Source organism: Microtus ochrogaster, chromosome 22 (assembly GCF_000317375.1).
Source record: "Microtus ochrogaster isolate Prairie Vole_2 chromosome 22, MicOch1.0, whole genome shotgun sequence".
In the NCBI taxonomy this organism is placed as follows: Eukaryota; Metazoa; Chordata; class Mammalia; order Rodentia; family Cricetidae; genus Microtus; species Microtus ochrogaster.
This window is the reverse complement of record NC_022023.1, coordinates 17,026,520-17,042,958: the sequence shown is the minus strand read 5'-3', so window position 1 is coordinate 17,042,958 and position 16,439 is coordinate 17,026,520. Positions and strand designations below refer to the sequence as shown.

Sequence of the window (16,439 nt, the reverse complement as noted above, 5' to 3'; positions counted from 1 at the left end):
CTAAAAGATACTCTTCCTATCACTTGAAGAAAATCTGTTCTACTGATTAAACATCTTGATAACCCTCTCCTGACAGCTGGGAAAAGCCAGGTCTCAGTCCTACTGGGGAGATCTGGGTGTGGTACTACACTGCATATGATAATGCTACAGCTTTCTCACAAAGGAACTGATTCCCAGGATTAAAATGTCTGGACTGAAGAACACATAGGTTTGAAAATTAAATGGATCTTGCCTGATGGCTTTGCCCCAAAGCAGGAGCAATCCACAACTCCACACTGAACACAAGAGCTCTTTACCTGCCTCCCACATGGTACTGGATGCTGTTCTTTCTCTTAACTTCCATCCTCCTGAGACTTCTCAGAGATTTCTTCTGATAATTTATACAGTTGATGAATATGTGGCTCTTTTGTTTATTGATCAATTGACTATCTTCTTGAGCAATTTGTATGCATCTCTTAACCACTTCTTTTTTCTGCTGTCTTCGGTATGTGCTGTTGTTGAGTTTGTAAATTTTCTTTGAACATTAAAGGCACTAAACTTTTACTGTTATTTGAATTGAAATGATTTTATTAACAGTATATTTTTTATCATCCATTTGACTTTGCTGCTGTCAATCTGTTTTACCATCAACATTGCATTTTTCACTTTGAGATGTTTAATTCACAGGAAATTCCTTTTGAAAATCCTATGAAAGCAAAAGTTCAAATAGATTTTTCTTTGATAGATGATAGATTCAACTAGTTCCATTAATTAGATACATAACTTTCCCCATTGATTTGACAAATGCACTTTATATATTTTTGAATTTCTTTATAAATATAGATAGGGATGTATTAACTTTCATCAATTCAACACAATAACAGAAATATCAAATATTCAGTAAATTGGAAAGTTGAAATATAAATACACTTTAAAATATTTAAAGTGGAACATATTCAGGAATCAAAGATGAACATGAGTAGTGAGTAAAATATGAGCATTACCATTAAAATCAAGACTAAATCAATTTTTTACTTAAATAGTTTGGATAGTATGGATCAGTATGATAAGAAAAGTAGTTGATGTGTCAGATATTGAAATACATGAAGATATTATTTGCACATAACATAATTGCACACTTGGAAACTGAATCAGCTGCAAAGCTATTCAAATGATAAAGACTTTTACATATTGACTGCTTAAAATTAATATATAAAAATCAATAGCTTCTTAGACACACACAGTAAAGCTAGAAAATGAAATGCAGGAAAGAATCCATTGGCAAGAACCACAAAAAGGATATACTGGGTGAGAATAAACTGGAGAAATGCTCAGACTCTGCTGAAAAAATTGACAACACTCTACTAAGAGACATAAAAGAGGACTTTAAAATGAGAAATCCACATTCATTGTGTGCATAGAGAGTCAGAAGGGCGGAGGTTTTCTTTCTAATTTTATCTATAACTTCTTTGCGAGGGTTACATGTTGTAATAGTACGGCGGGGCTGCGTCCCCAGCACCCCAACCGCACCCCGAAATAATTACATGGAAACTGTATTCTTTTAAACACTGCTTGGCCCTTTAGCTCTAGCCCTTACTGGCTAATTCTGATATCCCGATCAACCCATCTCTAATAATCTGTGAGCACCGGTCTTACCAGGAAGATTCTAGTCTACGTCCATCCTGGGTCGGAGCTTCATCGCGTGTGCCTCAGAGAGCAGAGCTATCCCCGCATCCGCCCAGGAGCTGGGAGCATGATGTCTCTGCTCCAGAGCGCAGAGTCTCTCTGCTCACTTCCTCTTCCTCCCAGCATTCTGTTCTGTTTACTCCTCCCACCTATGTTTTAACCTATCAGGGCTAGCAGCTTCTTTATTTAATTAACCAATGACCTTCCTCCATCAGTTACATATTTTAAGGAGGTGGAAAGGCCTGGGATCTTGAAAGAACTTAAGTAGAAGGAGTTGGGTGTCTCCCCCAGCTCTCTCTCAGTGATGGCATAGTGACAACGTAAATATCGTTGATATTTTTACACTCGTATTTTCTGATGAGGCATGAACGTTGACGCCTTCTTCTTCCATGTTTGGTTTTGGAATCGGCTCTCTAGAATGTGATTTTACAGAAGTGTCTGTCTTTACAATTATAGTATGTCATTAAGAAATGCTAGGAAACCCAGGTTGTGGTGGCACATGCCTTTAATCCCAGCACTTGGGAGACAGAGACAGGAGGATCTCTGTGAGTTTAAGGTCAAGTCAGCCTGGTCTACAAAGGGAATTCTGTGACAGCCTGGGCTTCTGGTTTCAGGTCTCAAGCAACCAGAAAAGAAAAGGTCAGTAAAAAATAAAAATAAAAACTATGTAATCAATGTACAATAATAAATAATACAGGGAAGCAATGTATACATATTTCATCCATTTTAAGATAATCTACTACTATACCCAATATATTGTGTCAACATTTCTTTATTTTATATATATATCAAGATCAGAAATCATCAAACAATAGATTATGGGCAAAATCCACTCTGCTCCGTTGCACATAAAGTTTTATTAAAACATAGCCATGCCTATTCATGTCCATATTATCTATGGCACTTTTACAGCTGGTACCTTCTGCAAAACTGAAAATGTATACCACTGGGCCCTTCAAGGAAGGAGTAACCGCCATTTGCTCTTGACCATGAAGTCTGGTAGAAACATTTCCTTGTTTGCTGTAAGTGTGTTCAGCATTTTAATCTCACACACTTCTCAAGATCAATTTTGATGTGTTCATAGATGAACAGAAAAGAGTAACAGTTACTCTTTCTAGTTTCTGTTAAGTGTAGATTATGAATATTTTATTTACTTATGGGTGTCCATCTGCTTATTTTTAGTAGATAATCTACAGGTGAAATTATGGTATGAGGAAGGGATTGAAAACAAATTTGCAGAAAGAAGATGACATGGGACAAGTTGGCTTGGTGTTAGTCCTGCATTCTGGTTGTGGATTTAGAGTATCAATTTTTATTGCTTGTCAATGTTAGTTCCTGGAATTTCCTCAAATATGAGTATCCTCTGATCTAAAGAAATAAGAAATAATAGTAATAAATTATGGGAGTGGGGTAAAACCACCTTGAGGCATTCTCAGAATCAGAGAGGCAGGGACAGAGTGACAGAGGCAGAGGCACACACAGAGAGACAGATACAGAAACAGAGAGATCTTATCCAAATGGGAACAGGAACACACCATAAGATGACTGACAAGGTAGCAAAGGCTCAGATATGGCTAATATGCAACTCAGCTCCATTGCTACCTGTGCAATGCTCAGAAAATCTCATCTTAGTATTCACTTTAAGATGAAGCTCTTAGGCTGATGTTGTCAGGACACTGAACATTTGCTCTATCTGGACACTACACCATCAGCTTTAAAAATAGTTAATTATTTTTTTTTAGAAATCATATAAATCTGGAAATATTTCATCTTCATTTTACTGATATGGAGCCTCACATGAAAGAATAAATTCCTTCCTTCAAGTCATACTGCTAAGGTAGGAGAGTGATGTTATAAACCAGGACCCTTTCCATTCCAGTTATTCATGCAGTTAATTCAATCATTTGACAAGTTATCCTATGCCCAGTTTATCCAGAATACTGCTGGAGATGTGTTGAGTCTCTGCCCTTCCTTGTGGAATCTGCAGCCTTGTATGGGAGTTATCGATCAACCAAGTAGAATTAGATATATGAAACAACCCTGTGAGTATTATAGAACTCATTTAAGAAAATGAAATACCACCTAGTTCTGGAATTGGTTGATGTCTAAGGTATAATGTAATGAAAACCTAGAAGTTCAACATTTTCATGTGGGTAGGGGGATAATAGTAGTGTGTGCAAAGGTGTCAGGCTAGAAAGACCATAGATGTCAGAACAGGGCAAAATTAAAATTTATACTGCCTTTCCACACATAAAACTTTCATTACTAACTGTGAGCACAAGAATGATTCTCTCTCTCTCTCTCTCTCTCTCTCTCTCTCTCTCTCTCTCTCTGTGTGTGTGTGTGTGTGTGTGTGTGTGTGTATTTTGGGGACTATACAAGTGGCTCGGCTGATGGAATTGAAGATATTTTGGTGAACATCAAGGTATAGAAGGAGACTCAACGTGTGTGTAGCATAGAGAAGTTCTGAAGGCTCAAAGCAGGCTTTTGTGTTGTTGATGCAACATGGTGTCATTCATTGAAGTGGAGCTGAGGAAGGAAGGGGTATGTTATTTGGTTTCAAACGTAAGTGGATGTAGGGGTTTGAAAAATATTATCACAAAGATCCCACCAATCACTCACATTTTGCCATATATATACCTTGCTGCTGATAGGAAACCTCTCTGTCCCCCAGTTGCTTGTCTGGTCTCATCTGAGAAGATACTTTGAAAAATACACTGTGCCAGATACGACATCCCGGTACATATGAGACAAGACCATTAGTAGTGCAGTAGCTTCTGGTTTGTCTTTCCCTACACATTTGGAAAATGGTTTTGAGCTATGGAGAAAAAAAGGCAACAGGGAGGAAAATTTTTCTGGGAATTCAATAAACAGGCAGCCATGATTGATATGCATGATGATAAATTAGGTCTTTTAGCCTACTGGCCTGATGCTGAGAAGCCATCTGAGCAACTGAAGAAACTCTCAACCAACCCTCAGACTGGGAAGACATAAAGAATTTCTGTTTTAGCCACTAACTTTGCATTATTTGCCATGCTCCAATGATGAGAGTGAAAAGGGGTGAGATGAACCTTGTCCACTTTCCATGTGAGGTATCTCTAAGGTATCTGATATAGGACAAAGATGGTCTGAAAGCTCACATAGCTGATAGATATGTCACCAGTCACTGACAGGGTAAACTGAGGCACAAACAGGAAGGCAGCTCATCTGGAATTTCTCTGAATATGTGTTAAGGTGACCTGGAGGCAGGACAGAGGTTTGGTCAGCCTCTCCTCTGCCTCAGTTAGAAGCCCGGTGATTTAATTATTATCCGCAAAGTGTAGCATGGCAAATTTTGATTTTAATCAAATTTAAATTTTGTGAAAGGGGGCTGAAAAGATAGCTAGGTTAGTATCCTAACCCAGCATTCAGACCTGGGTTTTGATTCTCTTCATCCTTGGGGGGAGAAAAGCACAGCCTGTACATCTATTACCACCAGCACCAGTGGACAGAGGAAAACAATGAGTCTTGGGTTTATCAAGGGACCTTCATTTGATAACTATCTTCATTTTTAAAGAAAGGTATTAACCGTGTAACTTAATTTATCTCTATGTATTAAGGTGATCCTGCTGTTTTTATTATTTTATGAACCTTTTCTGTTTTTTCCATGTTAAACCAGCCGCATAATCCCAGGATAAATCCCTCTAGTCTCAGAGTACACAGCTTGCAATATGATTCTTGGACTTGGATTGCCCAAATGTTTTGCTGAAGATTCTGAGTGCACATTTCTAACAGACAATAGCAGAAAACTTCCTCGTTTCAGCTCTTGTAATATTTTTCCCACTTTGGTATTTTAATAATATTGGCAGCAGGATAAGACTGGCTAATATAGCTACTTTCTGTGCTTTCCAGTGCACACAGGGAACTTCAATCCAGGAATAGTATTTAGGAGCAAGGTCTCAGTTAGGCAAGCATGTCTGAAGAGCAAATACTGCCCAAGCCCTAGCATGGCCTCTGACTCACCACATTTTATACCATGTTAACTCAGACTACATACAGATTGAGAACAGCAGAAATCTTAGCATTAAACAGTGGCATTTGTCTTGTCGTGTCTTATGGAAAGAGTAAATAATACAGGAATACTGTCACGAGGTATAAATCAGAACATACAAAATGTACCCATTCACATGAGAGGAAATGAAGGAAGCCACACTATAGCTAGACCTCTGCAGTTCCCAAAGGAAAGAACAGGTGATCAGGCATGCTGATCTTGACCCATTTCCAGAACAGAAGTCAGGACAGAATTACTTAGTAGGAATGGAGCGCAACCTTGAGTAGCTTTTAAGAATGTCAACTAAAGCCATATTCTAAATACAGAGAAGCTACACGATAGCTTGTTAATAGCTGGGTCCCTTCTTATTAGGGTACTACCCCAGGGATTAATGGTTCTCATTTGTTCCATCAGACATATTCAACAGGAGGACTAAGATGTTTGGGTATTCCCAACTTAAAATAGTTTATTTTTTCTGACTAATTACACAGAAAGATTCCAGGAGGAATCCTTCCCTGCCTTTGTGGTTCCATAAAGCCATTTCTGTTTACCGTGTATCCCATTTTATCTCTTACTTTTGGAACCAAGAATTTAGGTATGTGTACATCACTTCTGTCCACCTTCATGTTTCTCTCTGTATCGTCATTTATTGTTTCATGCTGAATTAAGAAAACAGATATAATTTATTCTATTATTGCTGTCTGCAGTCTCACTAATAATTTAGGGATGGAAATTGCTGCTTGTTTGGACAGGTGAGCTTTTTATAACTTTATTTTTGGAGAACTTCAAATAAAAACACTGCATCTATCCTCCTCCTACACTTCTCCTCTTCCAACTCCTCCTGGGTCAGTTCCTCCCAAATTCACGAACTTTTCTTTAATTAGCATTGTGATATGTATGCAAAATATACCAAGTTCATTTAGCATTCCTTTCTGTTATGTGTGTCTAGGCTAACAATTCGCTTGGGATTTGACAATCTGTATGGCAACTTGTCTCTGAAAGAAGCTGATTTGTCTTCCCTTGGGGGCCACTGACAACTTATAACTCTTCATCTAGGAGTAGGACCTTGTGAAATTTCCCCAGAGGGATAAGTTTTTAATACTATCTTAGTATCTGTTTTGAAGTTCAATATCAAAAATCATTCTGGGTTTTTTTTTTTCCTTAATTTTAGGAAGTCACAGAGTAGGGTGAAACAAATTAGGAGAACATTAGCTCTAGCGTCGTGTTGCTAATGCTGTCAACAGTTTCATTTTTATAGCTTTGTCTATAATAAAGTAACTGGCCTACTGCTCTAAGAGTCTCCAGTGATCATTTCCCAACTAAATTTGGTTGCCCAGAATCAACCTGAATCCACTAAAAAGTTAAATTTATCAACTTCAAGGAATCATGATGAGAAATACAAGCTTGTTGGCCTCTTCATAACTTAAGCGAGGAGATACAAAAATATAAAATGGTTAGGAGAATTTTCAAATCCTCTGCTAATGAAAAGGAAAATATAGACATTTGAACAACTTATGCTTAATTAAGATTTTGAAAAATGTTGTTTAAAATGTTGGAAGGATAATTAATATAGAAATTTACTGCTAAAATCTATCTGCTTGAATGAAACTTTCGAAAGTTTCTGATTTATGAAATATTTCCATTTGGATTTTGGGCCATAAAATATAAGAATGACTTATGGGTGAGACAATAAATAGTGTTATGTTTAGAGGTAATTCTCACAAACACCTGCACTGGTTCCACCAAAAATTACAAAGAGGGCAGAAACAGGACACTATAGTTAAACAATGGGGTTGTTTGAGGTTGTTTTTAATCTTTGTTCTGCTCAATGCAAAGTTTATTCTTGTCTAAACCCCTTGTTTGGCCAATCTCTTGCTTTGCATTTTTTGATATAGAAACTATGTCATAATGGGTCATTCATATTGCAGTATTATTTCAGAGAATTTCTTCTCATGCTTCATATTAGAAGTACATAAAACTAACGTGAGGATTTCATTTTCCCTTCCTCACTACCTAATAAAGAGTAAGGTCCGAGTTACAAAGCACTGATTGCTTACCTGGATGGATGGATGGATGGATGGATGGATGGATGGATGGATGGATGAATGGATGGATGATTATTAATGGCTGTCAGGTGGGCAAAGGTAATAATTACATCAACTATATACAGGTATATACAGTGAGAAATAATTCCAACCTTATTACTTAATAGGATTGTATGAAGCTAAGTATAGGCGGCAAAGCCCATGGAAGAATAGGATCCAAAGACTGAGATTTTGTTCTGTCACTAATGAGATGAATTAAATGAGGTAAAATGATTCACGTTGTACCTCTAGCACCCAGAGAGGCAACAAGAAAAAGGTGAAGATGAAGATTTTGTCAGTTCCCGATGGCTCCAAGGGAGCCTGGAGACAGCGCACAGAGCACACTGGGGAGGCCCATGGTGATTATTACCTTTTGAAGTGGTTAGATTCATTTTTGCAGAGCGAGTTCCAGGTCTGTCCCCATTCATCCACTGCTTGATGAGGACGGCAGGGTGTGTGGCTAATGGTTTCTGGTTGCTTTTGGGCTGATGTGAAATGCATGCGATAATTAGCTAAGTAAATTAGTTCTGTTCTCATTATTTTTTATTTAAAATGGTTTCGTAGGGATGGCTTTTTACAGCGACTTCTGCTCTAATTTCTCATTATCATCACTGGGAGAAGAAAAAAGTTAGCAAGTAACATCTCTCTCCCCACTGTGGGGTATTGTCCCATGCACCTTTTTTTTTTTTTTTTTTTTTTTTTTTTTGGTACTTTCTAAACAAGCTTGTCTATGTCTGATCTGTTAAGGGGATTAATCATGGAAATCCTGGTGAAGGTTCCCTCCTATGTTCTCTTTTGGATCACAGGATTAACATTATCATCTTAGCTGGAGCCCCTTTTGAATATTCACAGACCAGTGGAGACATTTTCATGGTTCTCAGTGCAGAGAGAAGTGCATAAGACTTACTCAGAGTTTCTGCAGCAACACACATGAAGACTTTCCACCCTGACCTGTTAACATCCCAGATGTAGGATGCAGCCCACTCTCAGGGATGTGCCTTTCTGTTCTCAGTGTCAGATGCATGGTGACTGTGTGGAAAGATATGAATGCAGCTCTCTCCCTGGGATGGCCACTATCCTTTAGAATTGTGCAAATCCCTCCATATACGATCTCCTCTGGAAAACCCCTTGTAGGATTTTTTTGATACTGTTTTGGGCTGAGTAGCTTTAAATCAATTGAACTTGCAACTCTTATGTATAAATTGTTTATTTATTTGTTAGTAACTCAGTACGGTAGAACATTGCATATAGGATGTTGCCTAGATAATATTGTGAATTGGATCACCTGACTTTGTCTATCTGGATTGGAGCTCACATCAGCAAAATTACAGGCGACCCAGAGTTTATTCACCTGAAATGAGTGCTAATGAATATTGGTCTATGGCATACAAAATTTAATTTTCATATGAGCTAGGTTAATAGGGTATGGCTTTTTAAAAGATGTCAAGAGTCTGTTTGAAAGTCTTCCCAATAATTCAGTGTCTAGTTAATATTCTTTCTCTCTCTCTCCGTCTCTCTCTCCGTCTCTCTCTCTCTCTGTCTCTCTCTCTCTCTCTGTCTCTCTCTCTGTCTCTCTCGCCCACTCACACTTTTTCAGTCACTCAAAAACTGCGATGGCTTTATGGACAAGAAAAGTTATATTCTGAGTTATAGGAAGGGAAGACATAAGGAACCTGAACCAGTACCAAACAACCAATCAGTGACGGTGATGTTCAAAGCAGAAGAAAATGGATGACTTAGTCCCAGTGAGCAATAGATGTACCTTCTCCTTGTTTGTTTGTTCTATGTGGGCCCTGCTTGAAATTAGATGATATCTGCTCACAGTGGTGGAAGAGAACTTTCATTACGCAGCTCCTCCAGGACCCCAAACACTTTATTACCAGCTGTAGTTCTGACGAGACCTGCATTTAAATAGCAGGTGAATATACCAGGGTGACCATCAATGGTTTCCACGTTGTATTCATATCCACTTGACCTTCGTAGATCTTACCCATGCTAAACCTATTGAGAAGCCTGCGGGACAGCAGCAAGCCAGTATAATATGCTGCAGCAGAATTTGTCAAGAACCTTCTTAACATAATTTCTTAGTTTATGTGCATATATTGACAGGCTATCATATCCCCTTCTATATGGGCATATACAGTCTGACAGATAATATCTCTTTTAGTTGCATCCTGTATTTTCTTGTGCTATACTTATGTTTTGTCCTGGATCACCAATCGTTTTGAAGCCTAGTAGTTGGTTTTACCCCCTCATCACCTTCTTAATCATATTTGGGACATCTTAAGGTAGACTTTATTCTTGACAACTTTCATAAACACCATCTTGCAAGAAAGAAACCTGCAATTACAGCCACACAGAGACCTGAAGGCCTGGTGGTGCTAGCGGACAAAAGCTTACTGTCTATTTTCAGAATGATAAGCAACAGTCTGAATATTCTATGAGGGGAGATGATTCTATTCCATCTCCAGCAAAACTCGGCTTCTGTCTGCTTCTTCACAGTAAATAAAACAAGATCCAGCTCACTAAGACATCACCAAATCCTCTTAGATTAGCTGTTTGCCTCTGTCAAAGGAGTCTGAAAAATTGTATTACGTTTTTCTTCAGAAAATGATATTATTTACAACCCTGGTTTCTGATGTGCACACTGATACATGCTGCAGAGATACTGATTGGATATCAAGACCAGCTCCAAATATGTTATGCCAATTTCCTGTGCTGTGTGCACCTGCTGAGCCAACTTATGTGATGAGGAACATGAACATGAATGACACATCCTTGCATATTCAGCAATACTGCCCAAATTCATTGGCACTCTGTATTTTCCTACTTTAGAAACAATGCCATAAAACAAGATGTTAATGATGCTATCATAAAAATAGTACTCAGTCTTCTCCACTTAAAAACAAAATTAAGACAGTGTTGAACATTTATTAGGATTAATTAACAAAGTATTTACCTCAATATTGACCAATATAACAATTGTGAGTGGAATGAGGATCCATTGAGATAGGTAAAATATTAGCATAAGACCACATCTCATCCAACATCTTTAATGAACCATTTTATTTTACTAAAAGTATTGCCTACTCTGTGGCAGACAGAGCAACATAGTGTGTTATCATCTTGTGTCAATAAATGCAGATTGTAAGAATAGTATACTGAGCCCTTTTCAGAGGGGTATCTGGGACTAATAGGAAATTTGATTCCTTGGACTTGCTACTTGACTTTAAGCCAATGACCTGGAATTTTTGTTTTGTGTCTTCCCAAATTTGCCATTTTGGAGCTGTAAAATAAATTTATTTTGTGAAACAGAAAAAGTCCAGGAATAAGAAAGAGGAACTTAAAAGTGACAATTTGCACAGCTGAAAAAGACAGGGAGATTCAGAAGATGGATGGTGACTTGTTACTTTCTTACTAGAATCTTGGAAAATCCACTTTAAAAGCCCAAATTTCATAAGGTATAAAACAAGGATTTAGGCAGGCAATAGCCCAAATGCTTACATGAAGACTTTGTCCATGTGCACATTGAGTAACATGACTTGTCGCCCTGCTGTACAAGCAAGTGTCTTCATGTTCTGAGCTATGCTGGACAACTCCAGTGGGCTAAGCTGCTTCATACCCCAAAATCTTGACCTCATGCAGTTCAGAGCGTAACTAGATGTGGTCACTGTGTCTTTACAGATATAATAACATTACTATGACACCATTATAGCACTTTCTGATTCAATCTTCGTCCTCATAACAAGAATAAATTTGGACATGGCGTGACAAAGAGAAAAATGGTCTGAAGACGGACAGGCATAGTAAGATGATCCTCTACAAGCCAAGTTCAAGAAAAGAGAGAGTTCTGAGGCTAAATCAGCCCTGGACCCAGACATCTAGTCTCTGGAACTGTGGGGAAATAAGTTCATGCTAGGTAAGCTTGCAGGAGTGCCTGTGTGTCAGGATGACACCCATAGAATCAGCCAGGGGGTAAGATCAAACCTTTCTTCACGGCATCCTGGCAGTCTGACTTCATTTCTTCTCAACCTCAAGGTAACCGTGTGAAAATTCACTTAGGTTAGCTCCACTCTTGGGTCATTGGGCCAACTATATCTATGCATGCCCCTCAGGAACCATAGTGTGCCTATACTTAACCCTCACCAGGGGCAGTAGTCTGTGTCCTAGGCTCTGTTCCATCCTATGTAGGCATATCCTTTCCAGATGTTCATTTTCCAATGTGTCGTTTGACTTTCTCCTTCTGGGTCTGATCTTCAAGGCTTGTTGTCAAGGAATCTTGATTTACTCTTAGGGCCTGTTATGTGGGCAGGGTGGACTGATTGCTAAACTGTGTCTGTCTAAGATATTCCCCATGATTTTACATCAGGACCCTCTGTGAATGTGACAACCCCTTTGGGTTTGCAGTTTCCTGCAAACATTGGAAAGGATGGGCAGTCGTTTAAAATAGACACGGAGCAACAAGCTGTGGTGTAAAAATAATAGCTATCCTAAATATAAAAACAGAAGAAAATCACGTTCCAGCTCTGTGACAATTTATTCATTTTTGCGTCTTCACTATATAAATACTTTAAAATTGCAATCATGCAATAGAAAAGATTCTGTGCTTGCTTTTCTCCTATTGCAGTGAAGATACTGTTTTCTACTGCTGTGTAATCTTAATTGTTATTTTCAGTCTCTACATAACGATCTTAGTCAATTTTGCCCTGCTGTGACAGACACTCACAAGCTGAGTAATTCATGAAGAACAGAAGTTGCTTTGTTTGTTTTCCTAATTGGAGAGGCTGGGAAGCCCAAGGCAAGGTCCAGGGTCTTCTACCTGGTGGGAACTTTCCCTTCTGCCATTTCAACCCAGGCTAAAATCATGAAGCAAGGAAGAAACAAGGGAGCTGGTGAGGAGAGAGAATCAGAGACAGAGACAGATAGAGACAGGCACAGAGCGACGAGAGACAAAGATACAGAGACAGGCAGAGACAGAGAAAAGAAACCAACCGCTGGTAGCTAATTCATTACTCAGTCCCGTAGTTAAAGCATTGATCTTGAGGCAGCACTCTCGTGGTCTAATCAGTTTCTAATGATCCCTTTCAACAATGTTACATTGCACACAACACTACAATGTATGAGCTGTAGAAATTCCCCAAACACAGCCATAACAAGACATTTAAATGGATGCTTTAAGTTTCTCTGGTTATTTTAAATTTTTTTATTCTTCTGAATAATGCTGAAGTGAACATATATCTTTCTTCTTTTTTAAAATGATGTTTTCGTAAGGAAATTTCCCAAGAGAAAAAAGAACTGATCATTTTTATGATTTTTAGCGTGAATTGGATTTTGAAAAAGTGGTAACAACAGGGGCCACTCGTGTAGTTCAGGGACACATTTTGTTTCTTTCAACTTCATCGTAAACTGGTGTCATCAGTATTTTATCTTTTTTTATTAAAAGTGGAATTTGACTTTCATTTTGTTTTGATAGTAATTCCCTAATCAAAATGTTCAGTATCAGACTTACTCAAGTCTGTGAATTTATCTTCATATTAGCAGACTAAGTAGTGGCAGGAAGGAATGAATATTCATAACTCATTGTCTGCCAGGTAATTTACTGGGGGTTTCACTTTTCTACATTTTAATCCTCACAGTAACATCTCACCTGAAACTCTCTTTACTTATGAAATGTGGCCGGTCTCACCAGTCTAGCAGGCACAGGAGGTGAATTACAACTCAGAGCGCTCTCCAGCGACAAATTCACTGGTACAATTGGGTAGGTTTCTTGATCATAGGCATTGGTCCTGATATGCAAAGTAGGCCATCAGCCATATGGTTGGTTGGGATTCTCTAGGACAGACCAATATAATAAATATATATTACAAGGGAGTATGGGTAGGCTTTCATGATAAGGGCTGGGTAGACCAAAGTTGTCTACATGCAGGAAAAGCAGTGACTGTAACAGCTTCTTTGTCCATATGACTGGATGCATAGTCTCAGTCAGATATGGAAAGCCTGCAGGAATCCTGGAAAGTCCCTGGCCATTAGCTTACCCTGGAAGATTGAAGGACCTGGGTTTTAATGACAATCAAAGGCAGCAGCAGCAGACCCCAGAAACAGAGAAGATGAACTCACCAGGCAGAAGAACTGGTGATAACCAAAGGCAGACATCTTCACAGCTGGGCCGTTGTCCAAAGGCATGGACACTCTGAAGGGTTTACGCCCCTCTATTAATCTTTCTAGGAAAAATGGTCACAGATTTGCCAAGGTCTAGCTGATCCCAGATCCAGTCGAGTTGACAATCAAGTCCATGTACTGGGACTCTTTGTCACAGGACAAGGAGTAAAAGTGGTGAATTAGCAGTTAGTTCCTCCAGTGCAGTCCTAAATATATTGGATGAACTCATAGGCCTCATGTACTGGGGCTTAAATTCACACGAGGCAAAAGCTGGGACAGCTCAGAGTAATTAGACTCAAAGATCAGATATTCAAGGGTAGGATGTCTTAGGGGCCTAGAAGTCTGAAGTTTTATTTAACTACCTAGTTAAATATCACTAAAAGAACAGATTTGCACTTGATATCTAGTTCTCAGAAGTAGCTGAGAAGCATGGAAGACAATCTCAAAATCATACCCATATATAGACTCAGTAATATATAGACACAGTAGGGTTTAGTAGTCTGTGTTATGGGCTGAGGAGACAGCTCAGTAAATAACACACAAGGACCTGAGCTAAGGAAGCAGGGACAGCCTGATCCCCGAAGCTCATTGGCAAGCTAATCTAAGTTATTAGGTGTATCCCAGGGCAAAAAGATACTGACTCAATAAAACAATAACAAGCAAACAACAAAATTATATATATATATATATATCTTCAATATATATTATATTTATATATAATATTGTTTTATTGAGGCAGTCTCTTATTGCCCTGGGATAACCCAGTACCTTAGACTATGTATATGTATACAATACACATATACACACACATATATATACAATATACACCTACACACATATACACACACATATATATACATACATGAAAGTATGTGTGTTTTAAGTCCTTCCAGGGTGTCACCACTAAGTAGTCACATTGGGATGTAGTGAATCTCACTTCTGTGGCTTTGTAGATGCTTGTCCCAAGGATCTAATTAAAATGAAAGGCTTTTACAGAGGCTTTTAGCTGCTTAACAAACAAACAAACAAACGCCTTTGTAATGTGGTACCTGAAGGCTCTGGAATACCAGGTAACTGAAGCATCCTTGCTTTTTCAACTCTACCTGGAGATCACTACCTGAACTCTGCAAAGGCTTCCCAAACCTGTAATTTATTAGATTTCGTCAACACATTCACATCTCAGTTCCTACGTATGTTAATATCGTATTTCTCTCCTGCTGCCACAATCAGAATGTCTGTTCTCATGACAAGGCAGAGCTCTGGAAACCTCCTCCCTTTTTAGACCCCTGGTAATTGTTATATTCACACTTTGGATGAGGAGCCTGAGATAAGGGGTTTAATTTGGATTAATAGGATAATTACTATGTGACAAATGAATGTCAAATACTGTGAAGACTTGCTTTGTGGGGAGCTCTTGGTTTGACAAAGGTTGACTTTCAGGTGTGTTGCCTGAATTCTGAACCTCAGAAATATTTCCCAAGTTTCTGATGAAGTTTTGGTTCAAACGTACCGTGCAACCTTGCTGTTTTTTCCTGGGTATTTTTAAGATTCAAGATTCACCTCTTTCCCATGGAATTTTTTTTTTTTATTTTTTTATCAATCTCAGACTTGGCATCTGTGTTGACCTTGTGTGTACCCCCAAGTGCAGCCTTCAGAAAATGAGAGAGACTTTGAAATCTATAAGATGAGCACACCGTGCCTCTGACAAGCAGTCTGTGTTCAAGAGGGCATCCACCATGCACTGCGGCTGTGATTGTTTCTCTGTTTCTCATCCTTGTAAACTGTAAGCTCTCTGTACTGACAGGGCCTTGCATTAATACTCTTGTTGACAATAAGGGCAAGATTTACAGAATACAGAATAGCCTTTGAGCTCCTTCCTTTAGTAGGTATTGTTGCGGGAGCGCCTCCTGCTCCTTCAGCCAATAGCTGCTGAGATACCAGCCCATTGGGGCGTGGTCTCTCTCCCTTTAAAAAAGCTGCCACTTCCCCCTTCTCTCTCTCTTACTTCCTGCTCCGCTTCCAGCGACTAGACTCCCTTCCTGATTGCGCAGAGGGCTGTTGTCCGGGATGGTGATCTGTAAGTTTTTTTCCCCTTTTAAATAAATAACCATTCTATTAATCATAATTCCAAACTGGTATGGGATTGTTGAGACTTACACCTTCGCCGTCAAGGTATGATAGACATTTCTTCAGAGTAAGAAAACACAACTCACTAAGGCAAGGAATCTGGTAAAGATTCTTGAAGCAATGAGTGTCTGAAGTTGACACTTGCCTGAGCAGGAAGGGGGAGGTTGGGAGTGGGCACTGGCACTTCTGGCAAGGGCACTGGAGGTTAAAATACACAGACACACACAGACAGAGAGACAGCTACAGGGGTCATCCTTGAATTCTCCAAGAATGCCCCCTTTATTGTGTTTAGGGGCAGATTATATAGAGATAGCCATGCCCCAGCCAAAACTACCAGAAACCACTCTCCTGCCATCAGGAACTCCTGAAGGTCT

At 39.0% G+C, this 16,439-nt stretch overlaps 1 pseudogene; it reads right to left on the bottom strand.

Annotated features, from left to right (window-relative positions):
• Positions 1-9,597: 9,597 nt before the first annotated feature.
• Positions 9,598-10,103, bottom strand: LOC113457339 (annotated as a pseudogene).
• Positions 10,104-16,439: the final 6,336 nt, after the last annotated feature.